Consider the following 22,812-nt stretch of genomic DNA (forward strand, 5'->3'; position numbering starts at 1 on the left):
GGGAAAACTCTACAAATGGGTTCAGTAGGTTGCTGGCTGATGGGCAGAATTTTAGCATATATTTCAGAGTTACACTAATTTGTTTAAAACCTGTTATTTTTTAGTATTTCATCTTGTAGGACTGTGGAATTCAAGATAAACATATCTAATACCACCTCCCATCTAAATAAAAAATGAGACATGAAATGGCCCAAGAAAATTCCCCAATTATAAGATTCCTTCCATAAACACTCATACACTTGAATGCTGAACATCAGAAACAGAGTAATTGGCCGGGCAAGTTTCCTTCTGTAATGATTGTGAAGTCAAGGGAAGATGCCAGACAGAAAAATGGGATGATATTAAAATTGATGATTTGTGGGGCGCCTGTGTGGCAGGGCTGCACAGAATAGCCATGGTGGCTCTGCAGCAAGGTCGCCTGCAGGAGGCAGTGGACCCCATGGAAAACATCTGGAAGATTAAGGGAATCATGTTCCAGTGCAGTGCCACTGTTGTAAGGATAGCCAATTGTCCATGCAGCAGGTACATTAGTGCATTGAGCACAGCCATGTGCCTCTGGCTCAATCCCAGGCCTGGTGACCAGCAAGCTGGAGAAGTTCAAAGGCTACCTGGCCCATTGCAATAAGAAAGCCAAAGACTCAACAGATGCAGAGAGTAAGGAGTTTCAGGTGAAGTCACAGCTGGACAGCTATGTGACCAAGTGTGTGTATGACCACTCATCCCATCCATAACTAAGAAGAAGGAGTCTCTCTCATCCATAGGGAAGCAAGCATCTTTGCTGGTGCCATAGGGCACCGGTGCCATAGGTCAGGAAGCTTTTTTAAAAAGAAGACTGGGAATGTTGGTCTTTGAAGTGAAGTTTATGAATGAAGAAATTAAGGACAGATGGCAGCAAGGGTAAGGAATATGGCACCTGCCTCTGGACACTGGTTCCTTTATATACTTCGGTCCATAAAAAGTGAAATGGAAAGAAACTGGTACTAAAATTTAGATCAGAGATAACACAGGAAAGCTTTCTAAAGCTTAAAAATCATGAGGCAAGTGCTTGTCCTGGCAGTGGGATGCTCCCTTGCTGTACCAGCCAGAGACCTCCAACACACCAGATTCTTCATGTACAGTGGTACTAACAGGTTTGCAGTATCCTCTAAGTTGCCTATTTGAGGAGGGATATTTCTTGTTTGTTATCATCCTCCTGTTTACTGGAAGTATCGTCACAACATTTTCTGTTAGTTGTAAAACAAAACCCATGAGGTCACTGATTTAGAAGGGGAAATAAAGATTTCTGGGTTTTTTTATTTACTTAATTTTGTTTTATATACAAAGGCCTGAAATTGACTAAGATGTGGAGTTGTGAGAAAGGGTGCTTTGAATGGGAACTTTGAAGGGCTCCCTCTAGACACTCTTACCTGACCATCAAGATATAGTTGAGTTTTCCTCAAAATTTTCACACATTACATCTTTCATCTTGAAGTCCATGCAAACACATGAGAAGTGAGGTCCCTCTGGGTGTGGGAAGCAGAGCCTTTCTCTCACTGTCATGAAGCCCCTGGGGCTGTATTCTGAAAGCAAAAGGACAGTCTTGCAGTGACACTGTCCCCTTGAAGGGTAAGGGTGTTTTGACAGTGATATTTACCAATATCTGGGAATGAACAGTAAAAGAGGAACTGTTGCCTGTTTAAGAGTTGTAAATTACTAGATTTCGAAAGACCTGTTTTTTCATAGAACAAAATGGAATGAAAGCCTAAACCCAACATTGCCTTCTTAGCCTCCTAAAATAATAGAGGCCTCTTGAGACAATCTCCTGGCAACAGTAAAGTCAAGGGAGAAAAAGTAAGTGACTCAGGGGTGAGCAGCCCCATTACCAAGTACCACACTCAGCCTGGGGCCTCTATAACATGCCCTCTTCTTGCCCCAGCATTGGCACCTTATTATCTTGATATGGACCTTGTTTTTCTACCAACGCACTACTTAGAGTGATAGTAATAGCCTGCCTGCTTGGTATTTCAAGACCATGATATATTTTCCTAGTGGTTTGGTTTAAAAGTAAACAAGGTTTAATTCCCAGCCCTCCCATCCACCCCAAAAATGTGATGATTTGTGCTGTGATGGGGTTGAGCCCAGGGTACTTTGAGAGCAGAGGTGAGGGTGTTAACTCATGGTGGAGGAGAGGTAGTACTGGATGGCTTCCCAGCAGAATTAACATGCAAACTGACACCCTATGTGTATTTAACCAGGTAAGAATATGGGATAGAATGTTCTGGATAGAAGGAAAAGCATGCTCAAAAGTCCAGAGATAAGAAGTAGCATGAACTGAAAGAAGTTCAATGTGCCTGCATAGGAAGGAGTGTGGGATGGATTGGAAGAAGGTGAGTCAAGGAGCTCATCAGGGCTGAGCTCATACCTACAGCAGCCTACAGCTGTGTTGAGGCCACGGAACTCTATCCTCAGAGCAAGAGGGCCAGGCACTAAGGGTTTTGTTCAGATAAATGACACAGGTTTGTGTTTGAATGTATCATTACATAGCAAAGAAATTAAACAGCTTCTGCTACCCATAGTACTCAGTCCCATATTTCTAACCCAAGAACTGCCAGAAAGGATGTAGGTTAATTCATCAGATATTTAGGTCAATGCTCAGTCAGCAAAGTTATATCACAGTTTTGCTGGCAAACTCTGAAACTCAGAGTGAAGGGTATGTCAAGGAAATCTCGGCATCTTTTTAACCATTATCACCGAAGCCCTGAATTGTGCATAGATGGTCTACAACAAGCTTCAGGTTGCCTAGTGTGGCATCAGGGATCATCAGAGCAAGGGGAGAATCAATTCCCTTTTTGGGCAAAAGTGAGAAGGGTTAGGATTGAGACCTTACCCATGAAAAGAAGAAACATCCCATGCTAGGAGGATTGACAAGTACAAGGAATCTCCACCCCAGGCACATGTTAGAATCATTTGCAAAGGTGTTAAACACATGTCAGTGTCTTGATCATACCCCTGGGATTTTTATTTAATCAGCCTGAGCCTGGGCACTGTATTTTTTAAAAGCTCTACAAGGGATACCGAGGGGCAGTGGCTAAGAGCATGGGCTAGGGCACCAGGCAGTAGGGAGTAGACTTCTAGCTCTGCCACTGACCCCTCTGCCCTCTGTTTCATCTTTAAAATGGGGGTGATAGTACCTACCTCATAGGGTCAATATGAAGGTCAAATGAGTTAACAAGTAAAGCGATTTACAAAATACCTGGTATGTAAGTGTTCAATGAATCTAAGTTATCATTCTTCACCTAGGTGAAGTTACTAGCAGGAACAAGGGTATTCTGAGGTGATGAAAAATCACAGAGAATGTGCTAAGGATGCCAATTAATTTGGTTTGGCTAGTGCCTAGGCGAGTAATAGGAAAATATTTAGAAAGGCAAGGTGGGGCCAAATTGCTTCCTTAAATTCCAGGCTAATGTTTCAATTTGAGCAAATGTTCATTAATTATCATTTAATACCACAGTCACCAAATGTGAGGCAAGCAGGTAGATACTGTGCAAAATAGAATAAATTAAGGATTGTTCAACATCCATTCCAAAGTTTGTGATTGGATTTTAATTTAACACAAATGTGGAACCAACAGATGTCTCTATAAAAAGTTGATTTTAAATCAGTGTAGAGCTTCAAAACTGAACAGTGAGTCACTGGGTATTAATAACCCCAGGCACTCCACAAGGCAGATGCTCATCTTTGTGACACCTTGGCTCTCATTAGAAACTGTAGCCAAATGCACTTCTGTTGACCAGATACTGCCCTATTTATTAGAAATCTCTGAACAGTGCTAAAAATGTTTTGGTCTTTCCTTTTTTTCCAAAAAAGAACAAAGGTGGCTTCGGTGGATGCATCCAACATAGTAAGATAAAGATAAAATGAATATAGACATGAAAGAAAGTCTGGGCCAAGAAAATGAGGGTAGGAGACTTAGGAGGAAGCCAGAGGGAAGCTAGCACAAGAGGATAAGCCATGGGGACCTGTAAATATTACCAGAAGTGGACCACAAATTTGTCTCTAAGCTTTCTAATGGGCAGTTCAAGAAGGGAAACAAGATAGGTTCAATGATTCAGAATGTTTCTTGCTGAATCTAGGCAGTTGCTCAGGGGAGGAACAGCTATTCCTGACACAGTGCTACAGAGAAATGTCTTTAGGTTTAACTAAAGAAGATACTATGTAAAACAGTCCAAATAGAGACACATAGTAATGCTCACAGATTATTTAATGAGCAAGTGAAGGAAGGAAGGAGGCAATAATGAAGGAATCTATACTGTAAATTCACAGAATTCATGGGATGCTTTGCCAACATTCCTCAGTACAAGCTGATAGCCTGACACATTTCAATAAAAATAACTCTGTAGGTTGTATACACAAAATGAACTGGTGCAGACACCAGCTCTCAGCTCATCTGACTGTAACCAGAAATAGATATTAGTGCCTAGAGTAAGGAATTGATTAAATATCTTACAGGCAATCTTCCCTAAAGACTGTTTCTCTCCGTCAGGCATATGATAAGTATTGGGGCAATAACTTGATGTTATAACCCTATATACCTGCAGCTGCTTAGTAAGTGGCTTAACATGATAGAAATTTACTTTTCACATAAAAACAGGTATGCCTGAATGGCAGCTGGCTCTCCTCCATGTGCTGGCTCAGGATGTCTCAATCCTTCCATAGTGTGGTTCTGTCATATATGGCTTCTAAGGGCAACCGCATCAAACAGCAGACAGTAGAGAAGGCCTTGAAATGCCCCACATTGCTTATATGCACTTTCCATTGGTGAGTGGTCCTGTTTTGTTGCAAAGGGGACTGGGAAATTTAGTCCCTAGCAGGACAGCCTCTTCCCAGCAGCATCCTTCTATTATGAAATAAGAGCCTGGGTCTCTTCCACAATACATATCTCCAGCTACCCTCCGTACCATACACAAAGCACACTCCTATTCCTCGTCTCTCCAAAAGAAGCAGTCCAAAGTCCCACCTTACTGCATCAAGCTCAAGTCATATTCTCTAGGTAATTCTGTCCATCAGGTTAAAATGAAGTTCCTCCTTATAACTTGGCTTCCTATAACCCATAACGTGACTTATCTGCCCCTCATCCCACCTCATATACCAAATACATAGACCCTGGAAGATGGGCAGAATAACTGCCATAAAATTCCTTTTCAGAACAGGGAAGAAAAGACAAGAAACCATGGTCACCATTTTCTAACAATCCTGAAATCCTACAGGGCAGGCATTGTGAGGATCTTTGTCCTGGTGGTTGGAGAAAGTGACTCGTCCACTTTGCTCCATGGCTTTGCCTTCTGGCAGGTCTTCCGTCTTCCTTGTCCATCACCCTCCATGGCCTCATCTGAAGAGAGTCTCAGATAGTGTGCCTTCCTTGGGTCGCTACAGCTTTCATAGCCTATTTTTTTTTTTCTGATTAACACATCAGTTTATTAGCTGTTTTGATAAAGTAAAACTTTATAGTGAAAATAATGTATTAGAAACAACTTTTTACAGGTTTTTCTATGATATGCTTACAAAATGACAGATGAAGGCAAAAACATCCTAAACAATGATAATGTAATGATAGAAGTATCCTGTGAGTAAAGCTGAACACCGCAAAGATAGGCCACCTGTTTAAAGCCACTATATTTCTTAATACCATGGACATCATACTTTGAAATTGCAGCAGGGAAGCTTCTAAACACCACTGGTCTTAAGTTTAATAATGCTAAAATTTTGGAGACGGGTTTCTTTGGCTATAATGACATTTACTTACTCCAGTGCTATGTCCTCTTTGGCATGCCTCTTCACTCTTGAGTAGGCACTGATTATATCATCCACCACAAAATCATATAGTACTTTTATCCAGGAATTGTAATGGGGTAGGTTGTCATAGTATTCACCTCCTATTTTCCTCATCAGTGGAAGGTTATTTCCAGGAACATTGGGGAAGTCATGATGTTCATTATGGTAACCCACGTTGAAGGTAAGTAAATTCATAGGTCCATAATATGAGTAAGTTTCATGTCCCTTTAAGAACATGTAATGTTCAGCTATAAAATGTCCAGAAATTGGGTACAAACACAGACCAAGTATGGTTGCAGACTACATATAGACTAAAGATTTAATTCCCCAAACATAATAAATTATAATGTCAAAAAAATCTGGGCCACAGTATTGATAATTTTCAGGTAAGAGATTGGTTTGGGGTCGTTTAACAGAGGTCAAAGAGCATAAAAGAGAGGCTGAAGAACAACCCATATAAACCTCCTAGGACTGGTAAAAAAAAACCAGGCCTCAAAATTGGTAGGAATGTCCACATCGATGCCATCATCTTTGAGGTATCAGTGATGATCCATGTGGTACCTCTTAAAGGAAACCAAATATGGGACACTAATAGGAAAATTAGCAAACATTCCAAACCATTGATTCCACATAGCTTTGCTATAGCCAAAGGTGCTGTTGTGGGAGACCACATGAATAGCCAGAGTCATTGAGTGATTGATGCAGCTGCCAAAGGGACAGGTCCAAAATATGACCCATTTCTAGTCCAAGTCCTTTACTAAGTAAAATGTAACCAACTGGACAGGGACCATCATACTTATAATCCATATCAAGTTGGAATCAGGCTTCATCAAGGATTCTATCTCTGGATACTTGGCCAGGATCTGCCAGCGCCGGTGGGTGTGCAGCTTGAAGTCGACGCGTGACATGCATCTCCCCCTGGTGGTGCCTCATGGTGTCTCCTGCCTACCCAACACTTGCAGCTTTCCCTATTTCTTGATCATTCAAATTTCAGGGCCCAAGTGGTTTTATTTCTTGTTTGTTTGTTTTATATATGTATATCAATGTTACAAGTTACTCAATTAACACAAGATAATAACTACAATAACAATAAATCCACTTCAGTCGGCATTTATACTCTCTCCTTATTCTTCTTCATTCTTCAATCTTGAAGGATTTCACACTCTGCTTCAGATTAAGAAAGGACGTAGATATTATGGGATGGAGGAATGAAATTATTTTGCTTGCAGTTGAAGAAACTCCTTGCTTTTCATCTGGGGTTGGTCCATCAACATTGTTTTGTTAATTGTCCAGGGCAGGCTCAAAGAACTGGACAGTAGCAGATGGCCATATATCTGCAAGGTTTCAGGGCTCACCAGCATAGGAACAATCAGAAGTCTTTAAGTCTCTGAGAAATAAAAACAGTAAGTAAATTGAAAATTATAGGTTCAAATAAAAGAAGAGAAGAATCAAGAACAGAGGATTTATAAATGAGTATAACTATGTTATATTGGGAAAACAGCTTTCCATATGTTCTCAGATAGAGGCTGCTGAGGGGGTGTTGATTTCATGCAGCTGTGTGGCTTTTCTATGGTGTCCAGGCATCCCTAGGGCCCACAGGAGCACTTTTATTTGAGGCTTGTTTACTGAGGCAGTTTGAGAAGTCTAGATGAGAGAACTGCATAAGTGTAACCTCTGGAATGAACTCCTGACTAACTTTTGAAATCTTTTAGCCATAAAAATTCTATTTTATTTAATATTTCCCCCTTTTGATCAAAGTATTTCTCCAAATTTATTGCTAATTAATGCTTGGTAATAATCCCTTGGTGCCAGGGAGGCTCATCCCTGGGAGTAATGCCCCATGTCAGAGGGAAAGTAGCAAGTTTATTTGCAAAGTTTGGTTTAGAGGTCATACTTGAGCATCAAAGAGGTTTTCAGGAGGTAAATCTTAAGTATTAATTACACTTAAGCTCAGTTTCATTATTACAGGAATAAGGTTCATGAGTATAAACATTAAGATCAAGGGCTTGGTTTATTAGCTGTTTTTCTTTTATTAGGCAAGGCTTGTATATTCCAGAGCTTTTGGAGATCTTATTTGAGAAAGTAGCAGGACTTCTCCAGGAGGAAGTTTAATATTTTTAAAACTATTGGGAAGGCAACAAGGAAACATTTATTGTCAATATAAGGATGTAGCTATATAACATTCAAAATATTTAAAGGCCTGTCTGTCAGGACAGCTGACCATGTTTCACTTTTACCTTCCTACCAGGTTTATGTTAATTGACAGGTCAAATTTAATTTATATATTTGCCTTACTTCTCATGTAAAGTTCTTTTTTTTTCTGAAGGTGAAGTTTTCACCTGCAGCTGGCTGCATATACTTTCAGAGAAGCCTCAGAGTAAAACAGTATAACTGATAAGAAAATTTTATTATTTCTGTAACATTTAACATTTTTCTAAGGATAAAAACTACAACATTCCCATATATTCCCCTATTGTTGATGCTTAACATTGGCGCAGTAACTTTGTTACAGCTAATGCGAGAATAACAAAGTATTTCTAACTATAGTCCATCTTTTAGTGTGGTGGTTTTCCCCTTATTACCATCCTGTTATTAATAACTTGTATTAGTGACTTATTTTTTTAAAACAAATCAATTTATTGATACATATTAATAAAGCATACAATACATGAAAAGTGTACTATCAATGGTATTTGGTATAATTAAATAGTTGTGCAATCATCACTTCAATCATTGTTAGAACATTTTTATTCAATAATAATAACAAACAAAAAACAAACAAACAAGAAAATTCCTCACCTCTCAATCTCTCTCTGTTTCCCCTGCTATACATAGCTGCTATTTCTGGCTATTCCTATGAAATTATTTATTTGTTTGTTAAGCATTTTACTGAGAATTCACATACCACATGTGTCTATCCAAAATCAATGGCTTTTAGTAAAATCACAGTGCCATACATTCATTGTGTCAAAAATTTTAGAATAATTTCATTACTCCAAAAAGGAATACTCTATACCCCTTAGCATTCCTTCCCCAGTCCTATATAACAACTAATCTAATTTCATCTTCATAAATTGATTTATTTTACATTTTATATAAATGGAATCACACAATTTATAATACACTATGTTTGGTCTCCTTCACTTAGTATAATGTGTATTTTTTGTCTGATATTAACGTTTTGTAATATTAACCTACATTTGTTCAGCTTCAAAGAAAAATGGTCTTATATATGCAATTTTATACATAATCATATTTCACATGATATTTTTATACTTCACATAATATATTTAGTTCCTAATAGTGCAGTCATACAGTATTTGTCCTTTTATGTCTGGCTTGCTTCACTCAACATAATATCCTCCAGGTTCATCCATGTTGTTACACATTTCACAACTTCATTTCTACTTACTGCTACATAATATTCCATGGCTATCGTGCATAATACTGCTATGAACATATCTGTGCTGATATCTATTCATGTCAGGTCCCATGGCAAGTCTATATTCAACTTCCTTAGGCAGCCATTCCTTAGGCATGAAATGATATCTTACGGTAGTTTTGATTTTCATTTTCTTAATTACTAGTGATGCTGAACATTTTTTCCTGTGTTTCTTCACCATTTGTATTTCTTCTTTGGACACTTGTCCAAGAATTGTCCAAGTCTTTTGCCCATGTTTTAATTGGATAGTTTGTCTTTTTATTGTTGAATTGTATGATCTCCTTATATATCATGGATATTAAACCCTTATCAGATATGTGATTGTCAAATATTTTATGCCCTTGAGTCAGATGCTTTTCACTCTTTTGACAAACTCATTTGGGGTGCAAAAGTGTTGAATATTGAAGAGATCCCATTTCTCTTTTTTCTTTTGTTGTTCATGCTTTGGGTATAATATTTAAGAAACTACTACCTACCCCAAGATCTTGAAGATGTTTCCTACATTTTTTTCTAGTAGTTTTATGGTTGTTGTTTTTATAGTTAGGGCCTAGATCCATTTTGAGTTAATTTTTGTATAAGCTGTGAGATAGGGGTCTTCTTTCTTTCTTTTAGATATTGTTCTCCAGTTCTCCCAGTCTCATTTGTTGAATAGACTGTTCTGGCCCAACTTTTAGGCTTAATAGCCTTGTAAAAAATCACTTGACAGTAGATGTGAGGGTCAATTTATGAGTTCTCAATTCAGTTCTATTGGTCAATCTTTCTGTCATTATGCCAGTACCATGCTATTTTAACCACTGCAGCTAAGTAATATGCTATAAAGTCAGGAACCAAGAGTCCTTCAATTTTGTTCTTCTCTTTGAAGACATTTTTGGCTATTCAGAGGCCCAAACCTCTCCAAATAAATTTGATTATTGGCTTTTCAACTTCTGCAAAAAAAGGCTATTGGGATTGCATTGACTCTATAAATTAATTTTGGTAGAACGGACATCTTAATGATATTTAGACTTCTAATCCATAAACACAGAATGTCCACCCATTTACTTATGTTCTTTGGTTTCTTTTAGCAATGTTTTCTGGTTTTCTGAACACAGGTCCTTTATGTTCTTGGCTAAGTTTATTCCTAAATATTTGATTGCTTTAGTTGCTCATATAAATGGTACTTTTTTCTGATTTCCTACTCACATTGCACTTCAATAGTGTATAGAAACACTTGATTTTTGCTTATTAATCTTGTATCCCACCACTTTGCTGAACTTGTTATTAATTCTAATAGCTTTATTGTGGATTTTTCAGGACTTTCTAGATATAGGATCAAGTCATCAGTGTATAGTGAAAGTTTTACTTCTTCCTTTCCTATTTGGATACTTTTATTTCTTTGTCTAACCTAATTGCTCTAGCTAGAACTTCTAGCACAATATTGAATAACAATGGTGACAGTGGGCATCCTTGTCTTGTTCCTGATTTCAGCAGGAAAGCTTTCAGTCTTTCACCATTGAGTCCAATGCTAACTGTAGGTTTTTAATACATGCACTTTACCATATTGAGAAAGCTTCCTTCTATTCCTATCTTTTGGAGTGTTTTTGTCAAGAAAAGGTGCTGTATTTTGTCAAATGCCTTTTCTGCATCAAGAGAAAGGATCATATTTTTCTTCTTCAATTTATCAATGTGATTTATTACACTAATTGACTTTCTTTTGTTGAACCACTTTTTACATACTTGGGATAAAATCCACTTAATCGTGTTATATAATTCTTTTAATGTGCTTTTGGATTCTGTTTGAAAACATTTTGTTGAGGAATTTTGCATCTATGTTCATTAGCGATATTGGTCTGTAATTTTCTTTTGTCATAGTATCTTTATTGGTTTCATATAGGGTGGTGTTGGCTTCATAGAATGAGTTTGGTAGCATTCTTTCCTGTTCAATTTTTTGGAAGAGTTTGAGCAAGATTAATATTAGGTCATCTTTGAATGATTGGTAGAATCCCTCTGTAAAGTCATCTGGTACTGGACTTTATATCTTTGGGATGTTTTTGATGACTGTTTCAATCTCTTCACTTGTGATTGGTTGGTTGAGGTCTTCTATTTCTTCTAGGGTCAGTGTAAGTAGTTCATGTGTTTCTAGAGATTTGTCCATCTTCTCTACATTTTCTAGTTTTTTTGGGGGGGGCATACAGTTGCTCACAGTATCTATCCTCTTATGACCTCTCTTATTTGTAAGATCAGTGGTGGTGTCCCCCCTCTCATTTGTGATTTTATTTATTTGTGTCTTCTATCTTTTTTCTTTGTCACTTTAGCTGAGAGTGTGTAGATTTTGCTGATTTTCTCAAAGAGCCAATTTTGGTTTTGTTGATTCTCTCTATTGCTCTTTTGTTTCTTATTTCATTTATTTCTACTCTGATCTTTACTGTGTCTTTCCTTTGGCTTGGTTTAGGTTAAGTTAGTTGTTCTTTTTCTAGTTTCTTCAGGTTTGCAGTTAGGTATTCAATTTTAGCTCTTTCTTGTTTTTTAATGTAAGCATTCAGTGCTACTAATTTCCCTCTCAGCACTGCCTTTTTGGTATTCCAGGGGTTTTGATATGTTGCATTCTCATTTTCATTCATCTCAAGATATTTTCTAAATTCCCTTGCAATTTATTCTTTGACCCAATGATTATTTAAAAGCATGTTTTTTAATCTCCATGTATTTAGGAATTTTCCCTTTTTCCATACATCATTGATTTCCAGCTTCATTCTGTTATAATCAGAGAAAATGTTTTGTATAATTTCAAACTTTTCAAATTTATTAAACTTGTCTTATGACTCAATATATGGTCTATCTTGGAGAAGGATCCATGAGCACTTGAAAAAAATGTATATACTGCTGTTTTGGGGTGCAATGCTCTATAGATATCTGTTAGGTCTAGTTCATTTATCATGTTATTCAAGCTCTCAGTTTCTTTATTTATCCTCTGTCCAGATGTTCTGTCCAATCCTGAGAGTGGTGTATAGAAGTCTCCATCTATTCTTGTAGAGACATCTGTTTCCCCTTGAGCTTTGCAAGTGTGTGCCTCATGTATCTTGGAGCACTAAGCTTAGGTGCATAAATATTTAGTAGTTATTTCTTCTTGGTGAATTGCCCCTTTTATTAATATATGATGACCTTCTTCATCCCTTCTAACAGTTTTGTATTTAAAATCAATTTTGGGGAAGCGGACTTGGCCCAGTGGTTAGGGCATCCATCTACCACATGGGAGGTCTGTGTTTCAAACCCCGGGCCTCCTTGACCTGTGTGGAGCTGGCCCACGCACAGTGCTGATGCACACAAGGAGTGCCGTGCGATGCAGGGAGAGCCCCACACGCAAGGAGTGCACCCCATAAGGAGAGCCACCCAGCACGAAAGTGCAGCTTGCCCAAGAATGGTGCCGCACACACTGAGAGCTGACACAACAAGATGACGCAACAAAAAGAGACACAGATTCCCATGCCACTGACAACAACAGAAGCGGACAAAGAAAGAACACGCAGCAAATAGACACAGAGAACAGAAAACTGGGGTGGGGGGTGGAAGGGGAGAGAAATAAATAAATCTTTTAAAAAAATAAAAATAAGAATAAAATCAATTTTGTTCAATATTAGTATTGCTACTCCAGCTCTTTTTTGGTTATTATCTGAGGGAATATCTTTATCCGACCTTTTATTTTTAACCTAGTTGTGGCCTTACTTCTGAGGAGGGTGTCTTGTGATACAGATTGCTCATATTTTTTTATACATTCTCTCAGTCTATGTCTTTTGGTTGTGGAGTTCGAGCCATTATCATTCAATGTTATTATTGTAAAGACATTACTTATTTCATCCATTTTGATCTTTGGCCTTCTTTTATAATATCATACTTTTGTCTATCTTTTTACTCTTTACATTATCCTTTCTAATAGTCTTCATTTCTACCCTCTTCTCCATGTCTCTTGTCCTTGTTTTTTCCTTTCAGGCTGCAGCACTTCCATTAGTATTTCTTGCAATTCTGGTTTTTTGGTAACATATTCTATCATTTTATTTTGTGAAGACTTTGAACTTACCCTCATTTTTGAAGGACAGCTTTATCAGATACAGAATTCTTGGCTGGCAGTTTTCTTTTTCAGTACCTTAAATACATCATATCACTTTCTTCTCTCCTCCATGGTTTCTGATGAGAGGCCAGCACTTAATCTTATCAAGTTTCCCTTGTATGTGATGGTTTTCTTCTCTCTAACTGTTTCCAGAGTCTTCTCTTTATCTCTGGTATTTATCATTCTGAATAGTAGGTGTCCAGGATACATCTCTTCTGATTTATTCTATTTGGGCTGTCTTGTCCTTCTTTAATATTGATATTTATGTTATTCATAAGGATTATTCTTTCTGCCTCTTTTCCATTCCCTTTTCCTTCTGAAACAATGATAACACGGATGTTTGTACATGTCACATTGTTGTTCAGTTCCTTGAGACTCTGTTCCATTTTATCCATTCTCTTCTCTTTCTGTTATCCTGTCTTTCCCAGTTCAGATATTCTCTTTGAAATCATTAATTCTGTCTTTAAGCAATTCAAATCTGCTCCATGTGCCTCTAATGTATTTTTTTACTTTTTTTCTTCTTTATTTTCTTTTAAATGTTACATTAAAAAAAATATGAGGTTGCAATATACTCCCCACCCCACCCACATCACCTCTCCCACATCAACAAACTCTTCCATCATTGTGGCACATCCACTGCACCCGGTGAATACATTCTGGAGAACTGCTGCAACACATGGACAGTTGTCCCCATTGTAGTCCACACTCTCCCCCAGTTCACCCAGTGGGCCACGACAGGACACACAACATCCAGCATCCATCCCTGCAGCAGCACCTAGGACAACTCCAAATCCTGAAAATGCCCCCACACCATACCTCTTCTTCCCTTTCCGGACCATCAGCAGCCACTGTGGCCACCTTCCCCACATCACTACTACAATTTCTTCTCTTACTAATCACAATAGTTCCCCAGCAGAACACCAGTAAATTCACTCTAATCCATACTCTATTCCTCCATCTTGTGGACCTGGGATGGCTATGTCCAGTCCCCCTCTACATCAAGAGGGGTTTAAGATTCCACATGGATGATGAATGCAATTCTCCTGCTTGTAGCTGTAGGCACTCTTGGCTCCCTGGTGTGGTGGTTGACCCTCTTCACCTCCCTGTCAGCCCAGGGTAAGTCCAAGAAACCAGAGGGTAGGAGATGCAAGTCTGCTGAGGCCCAGAGCCTGGCCATCACATGGACAGTTCAGAGATTCAGGTCTCCTGAGTATACACCAACATGAACACCAACCACAGGTCTGGTAAAAGTAACAGAAGAGGCATGTGTAGAAAGGTTATATCTGAGTCCAACTCCATCACACTCAGGTACACAAACTCCAAAGTAGGGCCAACTGACATGGCCCTGAACTCCAGAGCCATCTGCCTTGACCATAGAATCTGTGGGTCACTGCAGCCCTCAGGAAAACCAGCACCTGGGTTTCCATCTACCTTGATTGTCTCTGGTACCCTGCTGAAGCATGCATAAGCATCACCCCCTGATGACCTCCCTTCTCTTTTTTGGAGATGCTTAGCCATTTAAACTTACTTGTCCTTTCCATTTCCCCCTTTTTATCCAAAGTCAAAAAGCAGTTTTTAACACCTGGTATTACATGTAGACTGAGATATTCTGCTGGTCTGAGTTGACCTCTTTGTTCACAGTCTTTTTATAGTTACATCATCAGCTGGTGTTTGGTAGTAATCCCTCGGTGCCAGGGAGGCTCATCCCCGGGAGTCATGTCCCATGCTAGGGAGAAGGCAATGCATCTATGTGCTGAGTTTGACTTAGAGAGTGGCCACATTTGAGCAACATGGAAGCTCTCAAGAGGTAACTCTTAGGCACCCCACAGCTATAGGCCTACTTCATATTTCAGGCACATGGGCTCATAATTAGGGCCATCATTGGACCATCCATCTTTATTGGTCTTTGCCATTGCACCTGGGGGGGGGGTTGTTGTTGTTCCATTGGGGAATGTGATAGAGCTCCCCTGGCCAGGAATTCAGCACTCTCTCATCTGTTGTTTCCAACTGAAACCACTATGAAAATGCCCAAACCTTTCTGTGTACCCTGTATATATGCCCTGGAGAACTCCCTCTCAACCGTGTGTGCCCACCAATGACGCCCCACACAAGTGCTCCTCTCCCACCATAGTTGAACCTCTCTGTAGTCCAAAACTTCTTCAAAATGGAAACCCAATATATTGCCAGATTCCTTTAATATAAAAATGGAATATAGTGATGGGTTTAAAGGTTAGATAAAGAATACATAGAAATTTAGAAAAATTAAATAAAGGAAAAATAAATTGGGGTATCAAAGAAATGAAAAAATGAAAAAGCTTTGTTTTTGACATTTCGCCTCTCATCACTGCTACAGGTGTTGCCCTATATGTACAGTGGCATGGCAATTTCTTCCATTTCTTTCTCAGTGTCCATCTCCTTTCTTTTCTTTTCTTTTCTTTTCTTTTCTTTTCTTTTCTTTTCTTTTCTTTTCTTTTCTTCTGATTATTAAGTTTCTCTTGACATAAGTTTTAGGTCACAGTAATTCACATATACAATATATGGTACTCCCACATGTCCAACATCAAACCCTTTGTCCCTTCCCCAACAGTGATCTTTTTACATGTTCATATTATATTTGCTGCAGCTAAAGTACAGATATTGAAACTATAGCTTTCAAACATGGTTCCATTTGCATTTACATTATGGTTTATATTTTAGACTATACAATTTTCTAAATTTTTAGTTATCTTATGTTTTACATTATGGTTTACATTTTAGCTGATAGACTTTTATACATTTTTGGTGTAATTTAACATGACCTATATCCATATGACATGATCTTGTGGAACACTTCCATTGCCCCACAGTTACCCTGATTCCATGTATTCAACACCTCTTTCCCCCTTCCCTCAGGGCCCACCATGACAATCTTCATTACTTGAGGAACCACATTCAGAGATAGAGATACTTGCAAAAATGTTGAGGGCTTCACATACTTGACTGCCCTAATCCATTGGGAGCCACTAATTCTCTCAAGAGATACAATTCCCTGTTTGAGAACATCAGTCCTCCCCAGGATGTGGGTATACCTTCACTTTCATTGTGTGGGTCTCCACCCAATGATATACTCCACTATGACAAAATGAGCACTCACACACTCTCTAGAAGCTTGCCCTGTGTCAGATGTACCCCCCCTCTTAAGCATCCCAAACAGGAAACTTTCCATATTACATTCTCTAAAGAGTTTTCTCTGCACCATAATTTCAACCACATACCTGACAGTCTCCCAAGATCAAATGTTCCCCTCAACCCCTCCCCAATTTCTTGGGCAATCTGACCCATCCTCCCATCCCTAGTGCCCCTAATGCCCATGCAGCCCCCCCCAAAGTTATCCCTATGTCCCCATTTTATCCCTTCCCTGTACTAATACTTACCTCTAGCTTATCATAGATTTCACCCAAGTAGCTGTCAGCTCACAACCTTCCTCTAACCTCCAACTACCTTAAAGTTTATCATCCAGTATCTAGCTCTCTGAGACTGCTTGGTTTACTTATTTCATATCAGAGAGGTCATGTAGTATTTGTCCTTCAATGCCTGGGTTGCTTTACTCAACATAAGGTTCTCAAGATTCATCCATGTTATCACATGTGTTTGTGCTGTATTTGTTCTTATAGCTGAGTAGTATTCCATTGTATGTATGTACCACATTTTATTTATCCATTCATCTGCTGATGGGCATTTGGGTTGATTCCCACTTTTGGCAATAGTGAATTGTGCCACCATGAACATTGATGTGCAGGTATCAGTTTGTGTCCTTGTTTTCGGATCTTCTGGGTATAAACCCAGCAGTGAAATTGCTGGGTTATATAGTAAATCTATAGCTAGTTTTTTGAGAAACTGTCAAACTGTCCTCCAGAATGGCTGGATCCTTCTGCATTCCAACCAGCAGTGGATGAGTGTTCCCATTCCTCCACATCCTCTCCAACAATTGTAGTCTTCTGATTTTTTGATAGCTGCCAGTCTTATGGGAGTAAGATGGTATCTCCTTGTTGTTTTGATTTGCATTTACCTAATAGCTAGAGATTTTGAGCATTTTTTCATGTGTTTTTTAGCCATTTGTATATTATCTTTGGAGAAGTGTCTGTTCAAATCTTTTTCCCATTTTTTAAATGGGCTGTTTGTCTTTTTATTTTCAAGATATAGGAGTTCTTTATATATGCAAGATATAAGTCTCCTATCAGATTTATGGTTACCAAATATTTTCTCCCATTGTGTAGGCTCTCTTTTCACTTTCCTGACAAACTCCTTTGAGGTGCAGAAGGCTTTAATTTTGAGGAAGTCCCATTTATCTATTTGTTCTTTTGCTGCTCATGCTTTTGGTGTGAAGTTCATGAAGCCATTTCCTATTACAAGGTCCTATAGATGCTTCTCTACATTGCTTTCCAGGGTCTTTATGGTCTTGGGTCTTATATATAGGTCTTTGATCCATCTTGAGTTGATTTTTGTATAAGGTGTAAGTTGGTAATCCTCTTTCATTTTTTTACATATGGATACCCAGTTCTCCAGGCACCATTTGTTGAAGAGGCCATTCTCTTCCAGTTGAGAGGGTTTGGTAGCCTTGTCAAATACCATATGGCTATATATATGAGGATCTACATCAGAACTCTCAATTCAGTTCCATTGGTCAATATGTCTGTCCTTGTGCCAATACCATGCTGTTTTCACTACTGTAGCTTTGTAGTATGTTTTGAAGTCAGGTAGTATGATTCCTCCAATTTCATTTTTCTTTTTCAATATGTCTTTCACTATTCGGGTCCTCTTTCCTTTCCAAATAAATTTCATAGTTAGTTTCCCTAGTTCATTAAAGAATGATGTGTTGATTTTTATTGGTATTGCACTGAATCTGTAGATCAATTTCGGTAAGATAGTCATCTTAATAATATTTAGTCTTCCTATCCATGAACAGGGCCTTCCATTTATTTTGGTTTTCTTTGATTTCCTTGAACAGTGTTGTGTAGTTTTCTGTGTATAAGTCTTTTACCTCTTTAGTTAAATTTATTCCTAGGTATTTGATATTTTTTTATTTACTATTGTGAATGGTATTTGATTCCTGATTTCCTCCTCAGGTTGATTATTGGTGTACAGAAATGCTACTGATTTTTGCACATTTATCTTGTAACCTGTGACTTTACTGAACTCATTTATAAGTTCTAGAAGCTTTGTTGTAGACTTCTCAGGGTTTTATATGTATAGGATCATGTCATCTGCAAATAGTGAAATTTTGACTTCTTCCTTTCCAATTTGGATGCCTTTTATGTCTGATTCTTGCCTCAGTGCTCAAGCAAGTACTTATAAGACAATGTTAAATAGAAGAGGTGATAGTGGGCATCCTTGTCTTGTTCCTGATCTTAGAGGGAAAGATTTTAGGATTTCACAATTGTAAACGATGTTGACTGTGGGTTTTTCATATATACTCTTTATCAGAAAGTTTCCTTCTATTCTGATCTTTTGCAATGTTTTTATCAAGATAGGGTGCTGTATTTTGTCAAATGCTTTTTCTGAATGTATAGATATGATCATGTGATTTTTTTCCTTCAATCTGTTTATATGGTTTATTACATTAATTGGTTTTCTTATGTTGAACCATCCTTGCATACCCGGAATGAATCCCACTTGGTCATGGTGTATAATTTGTTTAATGTGTTGTTGAATACAATTAGCAAATCTTTTGTTGAGTATTTTTGTGTCAAGTTTCATTAGAGAGATTGCTCTGTAATTTTCCTTTCTTGTGGTGTCTTTGTTTGGCTTTGGTACTAGAGTAATTCTGGCATCATAGAATGAGTTAGGCAATGTTCCTTCTGTTTCAATTTTTGGAAGAGTTCAAGAAAGATTGGTGTTAGTTCTTTCTGGAATGTTTTGTAGAATTCACCTGTGAAGCCATCTGACCCAGGTCTCTTTTTAGTTGGGAAGTTTTTAATGACTGATTCTATCTCTTTACTTGCGATTGGTTTGTTGAGATCATCAACTTCTTTTGTCAATATAGGCTACTTGTGTGTTTCTAGGAACTGGTCCATTTCCTCTAAATTGTTGGTTTTTTTGGAATATATTTTTTCAAAGCATCCTCTTATGATAGTCTTTATTTCTGTGGATCAGTGGTGATATCTCCTTTCTCATTTCTTATTTTGTGTATTTGCATTTTCTCTCTTTTTTTTCTTTGTTAATCTAGCTAAGAGTTTGTCAATTTTATTGATTTTCTCAAAGAACCAGCTCTCAGTTTTATTTTTTCAAGAGCTTTCTTATTTTCTATTTCATTTAGTTCTGCTCTGATCTTTGTTTTTTCTTTCTTTCTTCTTCCTTTGGGGTTAGTTTGTTGTTTTTTAACTAATTCCTCCAAGTGTACATTTAGTTCTTCAACTTTAGCTCTTTCTTCTTTTTTGATGTATGAATTTATGGCTATAAATTTCAGTACTGCTTTTGTTGCATCCCATAAGTTTGGATATGTTGTGTTATCATTTTCATTAGTTTCAAGGTAGTTCTCAATTTCTTTTGAGATTTCCTCCTTGACCCACTGTTTTTCTAAGAGTGTATTGTTTAATTTCCAAATCTTGGTGCCAAATCTCGGTCTCTGGCCCTTGCAGATTTCTAGCTTCATTCCACTGTGGTCAGAGAAATGATTTTGTATGATTTCTATCTTTCTGAATTCATTGAGACTTTTTCTGTGGCCTAGCATGTGGTCTACCTTGGAGAATGATCCATGTGCACTTGAGAAGAATATATATCCTGCTATTTTGGGGTACAATGTTCTGTATATGTCTATTAGGTCCAGCTCCTCTAATATATTGTTCAAAGTCTTTGTTTCTTTATTGATTCTCTTTTGAGATGTTCTGTCCAAAGTTGATAGTGGTGTATTAAAGTCCCCCACTATAATTGTAGAGGCATCTGTTCCTTCACTTAATTTTTCCAGTGTTTGCCTCACATATTTGGAGGTACCCTTGTTGGGAGCATAAATGTTTATGGTTATTCTTTCTTCTTGAAAGATCATCCCTTTCATTAATATGTAGTGTCCATCTTTGTCTCTCACAATTGTTTTGCATTTAAAGTCTATTTTGTCTGATATTAATATAGCTACTCCTGCCCTTTTTCGGTTATTGTCTGCTTGTAAGATTGTTTTCCAGCCGTTCACTTTCAACCTCCTTGAATCCCTGGGTCTAAGATGTATTTCTTGCAGACAGCATATAGATGGGTCATATTTCCTTATCCAATCTTCCAGTCTGAGTCTCTTAACAGGTAAATTTAATCCATCAAATTTCAGTGTTATGACTTTCAAGAAATTACTTATATTAGCCATATTTTCTTTGGATTTGTGTTTGTCATTTTCTGTTTGATTTTCTTTTCCTATCTTTTTAGTTGCTCTTGCATTCTCCTCCAACTCTGTCTCTCTTAATTTTTTTCTTTCTTCCTGCAGAACTCCCTTTAGTATTTCTTGAAGGACAGGATTCTTGTTGGCATAGTCTCTTAGTTTCTGTTTATCTGTGAATATTTGAACTCTCCATCATTTTTGAATGCTAACTTTGCTGGATAGAGTATTCTCGGTTGGAATTTTTTTCTTTTAGTACCTTGACTATGTCATACCACTGTCTTCTTGCCTCCATGGTTTCAGATGAGAAATCAGCATTTAATCTTATGGAGCCTCCTTTGTATGTGATGGCTCTCTTTTCTCTTGCTGTTTTTAGTATTTTCTCTTGTCTTGAGCATTGGATAACTTGACAAGTATATGTCTTGGGGTAGGCCTGTTGGGATTTATGCTGTTCAGGGTGCATTGTGCTTCCTGGACATGTACATCCATCTGCCTCAATAGGTTTGGTAAGTTTTCGGCCATTATTTCCTCCAACACCCCTTCTGTCCCCTTTCCCTTTTCTTCTCCTTCTGGGTATGCCTATAATACATACGTTTGCATGTTTTTGCATTGTCATTCAGGTCCCTAAGCCCCTGCTGGATTTTTTCTATCTTTTTATCAACCAGTTCTAACTGTTTGATTTCAGATGTACTGTCTTCCACATCACTTAATCTCTCCTCTGCCTCTTCGAGTCTGCTGTTATTTGCTGAGAGTGTATTTTTGATTTCTTGAATTGTGCTGTTCATCACCATCATATCTGATAAATTTTTGTGTATGATTGCAATTTCTTCTGTATTCTCTCCAATTATTTTCTTCATATTCTTAATCTCTTCCTTCACCTTATCCAATTGGTCCCTAATATATGTTTTGAGGTCTTTAATTACTTGTTCAATGTTCTGCTCCTCTTCCTGGTTTTTAGTTTGTTCATTGGATTGGGGCATGTTTTCCTGATTATTGGTTTGGTTTGTAGTTTTTTGTTGCTGTCTGGTCATCATTTTATCTTGATGGGTTTAGTCAGTTGCTTAGCTTCTTTGTCTTGTTTGGAGTTTAATTAGTTGTTGTTTTTGCATGCATGTTAAGTCTTCTCTTTGTCACTTTGTTCTCCTTATTCTATTTCCTTATTGTTGGCTAAGTTCACTTGAAGGAAAATATTAGGGCCAGAGAAAGCAAAAGGAGTAAGAAAAGAAAATGGATAATAGTAGAATTGGTAGTAAATATTAACAGAGGAACCATGTGAGATATAGGAGAATGGATATTAGACTCATGTAAGGTATGTACAGTTATAACAGTAAGAAAATTAGAGTATGTAAAAATCTGAATATGGGGAGGAGCACAGTGTGAATTAAAAGGCCTGTGTGTTCAGGAGAGAGGGAAAGAGAAAAGAGAGAACAATAATATAAAGAGTGAATATAAGGCAGAAAACAGAACAAAGGTATTAGTAATAAAAAGTCAAAAAATAGGGGGACAAACAAAGAGAGGTATAATGTAAGAGAAAGAATCAATGATGGAGGATAGAAAGATGTAGAGGAAAGGAAATAGTGTTGTTGGCCAAAATCAATACACACAGAAAAGAATAAATGGAGAATGAGGAAATACAGCAAATGTTAAGCTCTACCTGCAGCACCTAATGAAAGAAGAATAAGAAAGCAGAGAAAGAAAGAAAGAGGAAAAAAAGGGACAAAAGGGAGTGGGGAAGTAAGCAGAAATAGAGAAAGAAAGAAAAAAGAAAGAAAAAAGGTCCTTGGGGGGGATAAAGAGGAAGGAAAAACAAGGAAAAACCAACCAAATACTAGGGAAAGTTTCAAGCAAGGAATTCTGTTTGTAGGTAAATAAAATGCTTAGGGATCTGTTGTTCCCTCTATTCTGCCTTCCTCACTTCCCTCTCTCCCAGGCAGCAGGAAAGCTGCCTGAGAGGTCCAGTAGGAGATTCAAGTGGGTTTTTGTTGAATCAGCTCCACACAGAAAAAAAATGACTCTTAATTTCCAGAGAGAGAGCACCCACACCTCACCAAGAACCCCAAGTATGCTGTTGGAGGCTTGGAAAGCACCTCCTACAGTCCCTCTCCTTTAGGTGTGCTATGAGAGAGCTTGTTGGTTTTCTGA

The 22,812-nt window shown here is 38.0% G+C and overlaps 1 protein-coding gene and 1 pseudogene across 3 annotated transcripts in view; one reads left to right on the plus strand and one right to left on the minus strand.

Moving 5' to 3' along the window:
- Positions 1–22,812, plus strand: part of TAFA1 (TAFA chemokine like family member 1) — a 631,521-nt gene that overhangs the window by 484,417 nt on the left and 124,292 nt on the right. The window lies entirely within an intron of this gene.
- LOC105746584 (sphingolipid delta(4)-desaturase DES1 pseudogene) lies at positions 5,779–6,689 on the minus strand (annotated as a pseudogene).

This window comes from Dasypus novemcinctus, chromosome 26, assembly GCF_030445035.2.
Source record: "Dasypus novemcinctus isolate mDasNov1 chromosome 26, mDasNov1.1.hap2, whole genome shotgun sequence".
NCBI classification, from domain to species: Eukaryota; Metazoa; Chordata; class Mammalia; order Cingulata; family Dasypodidae; genus Dasypus; species Dasypus novemcinctus.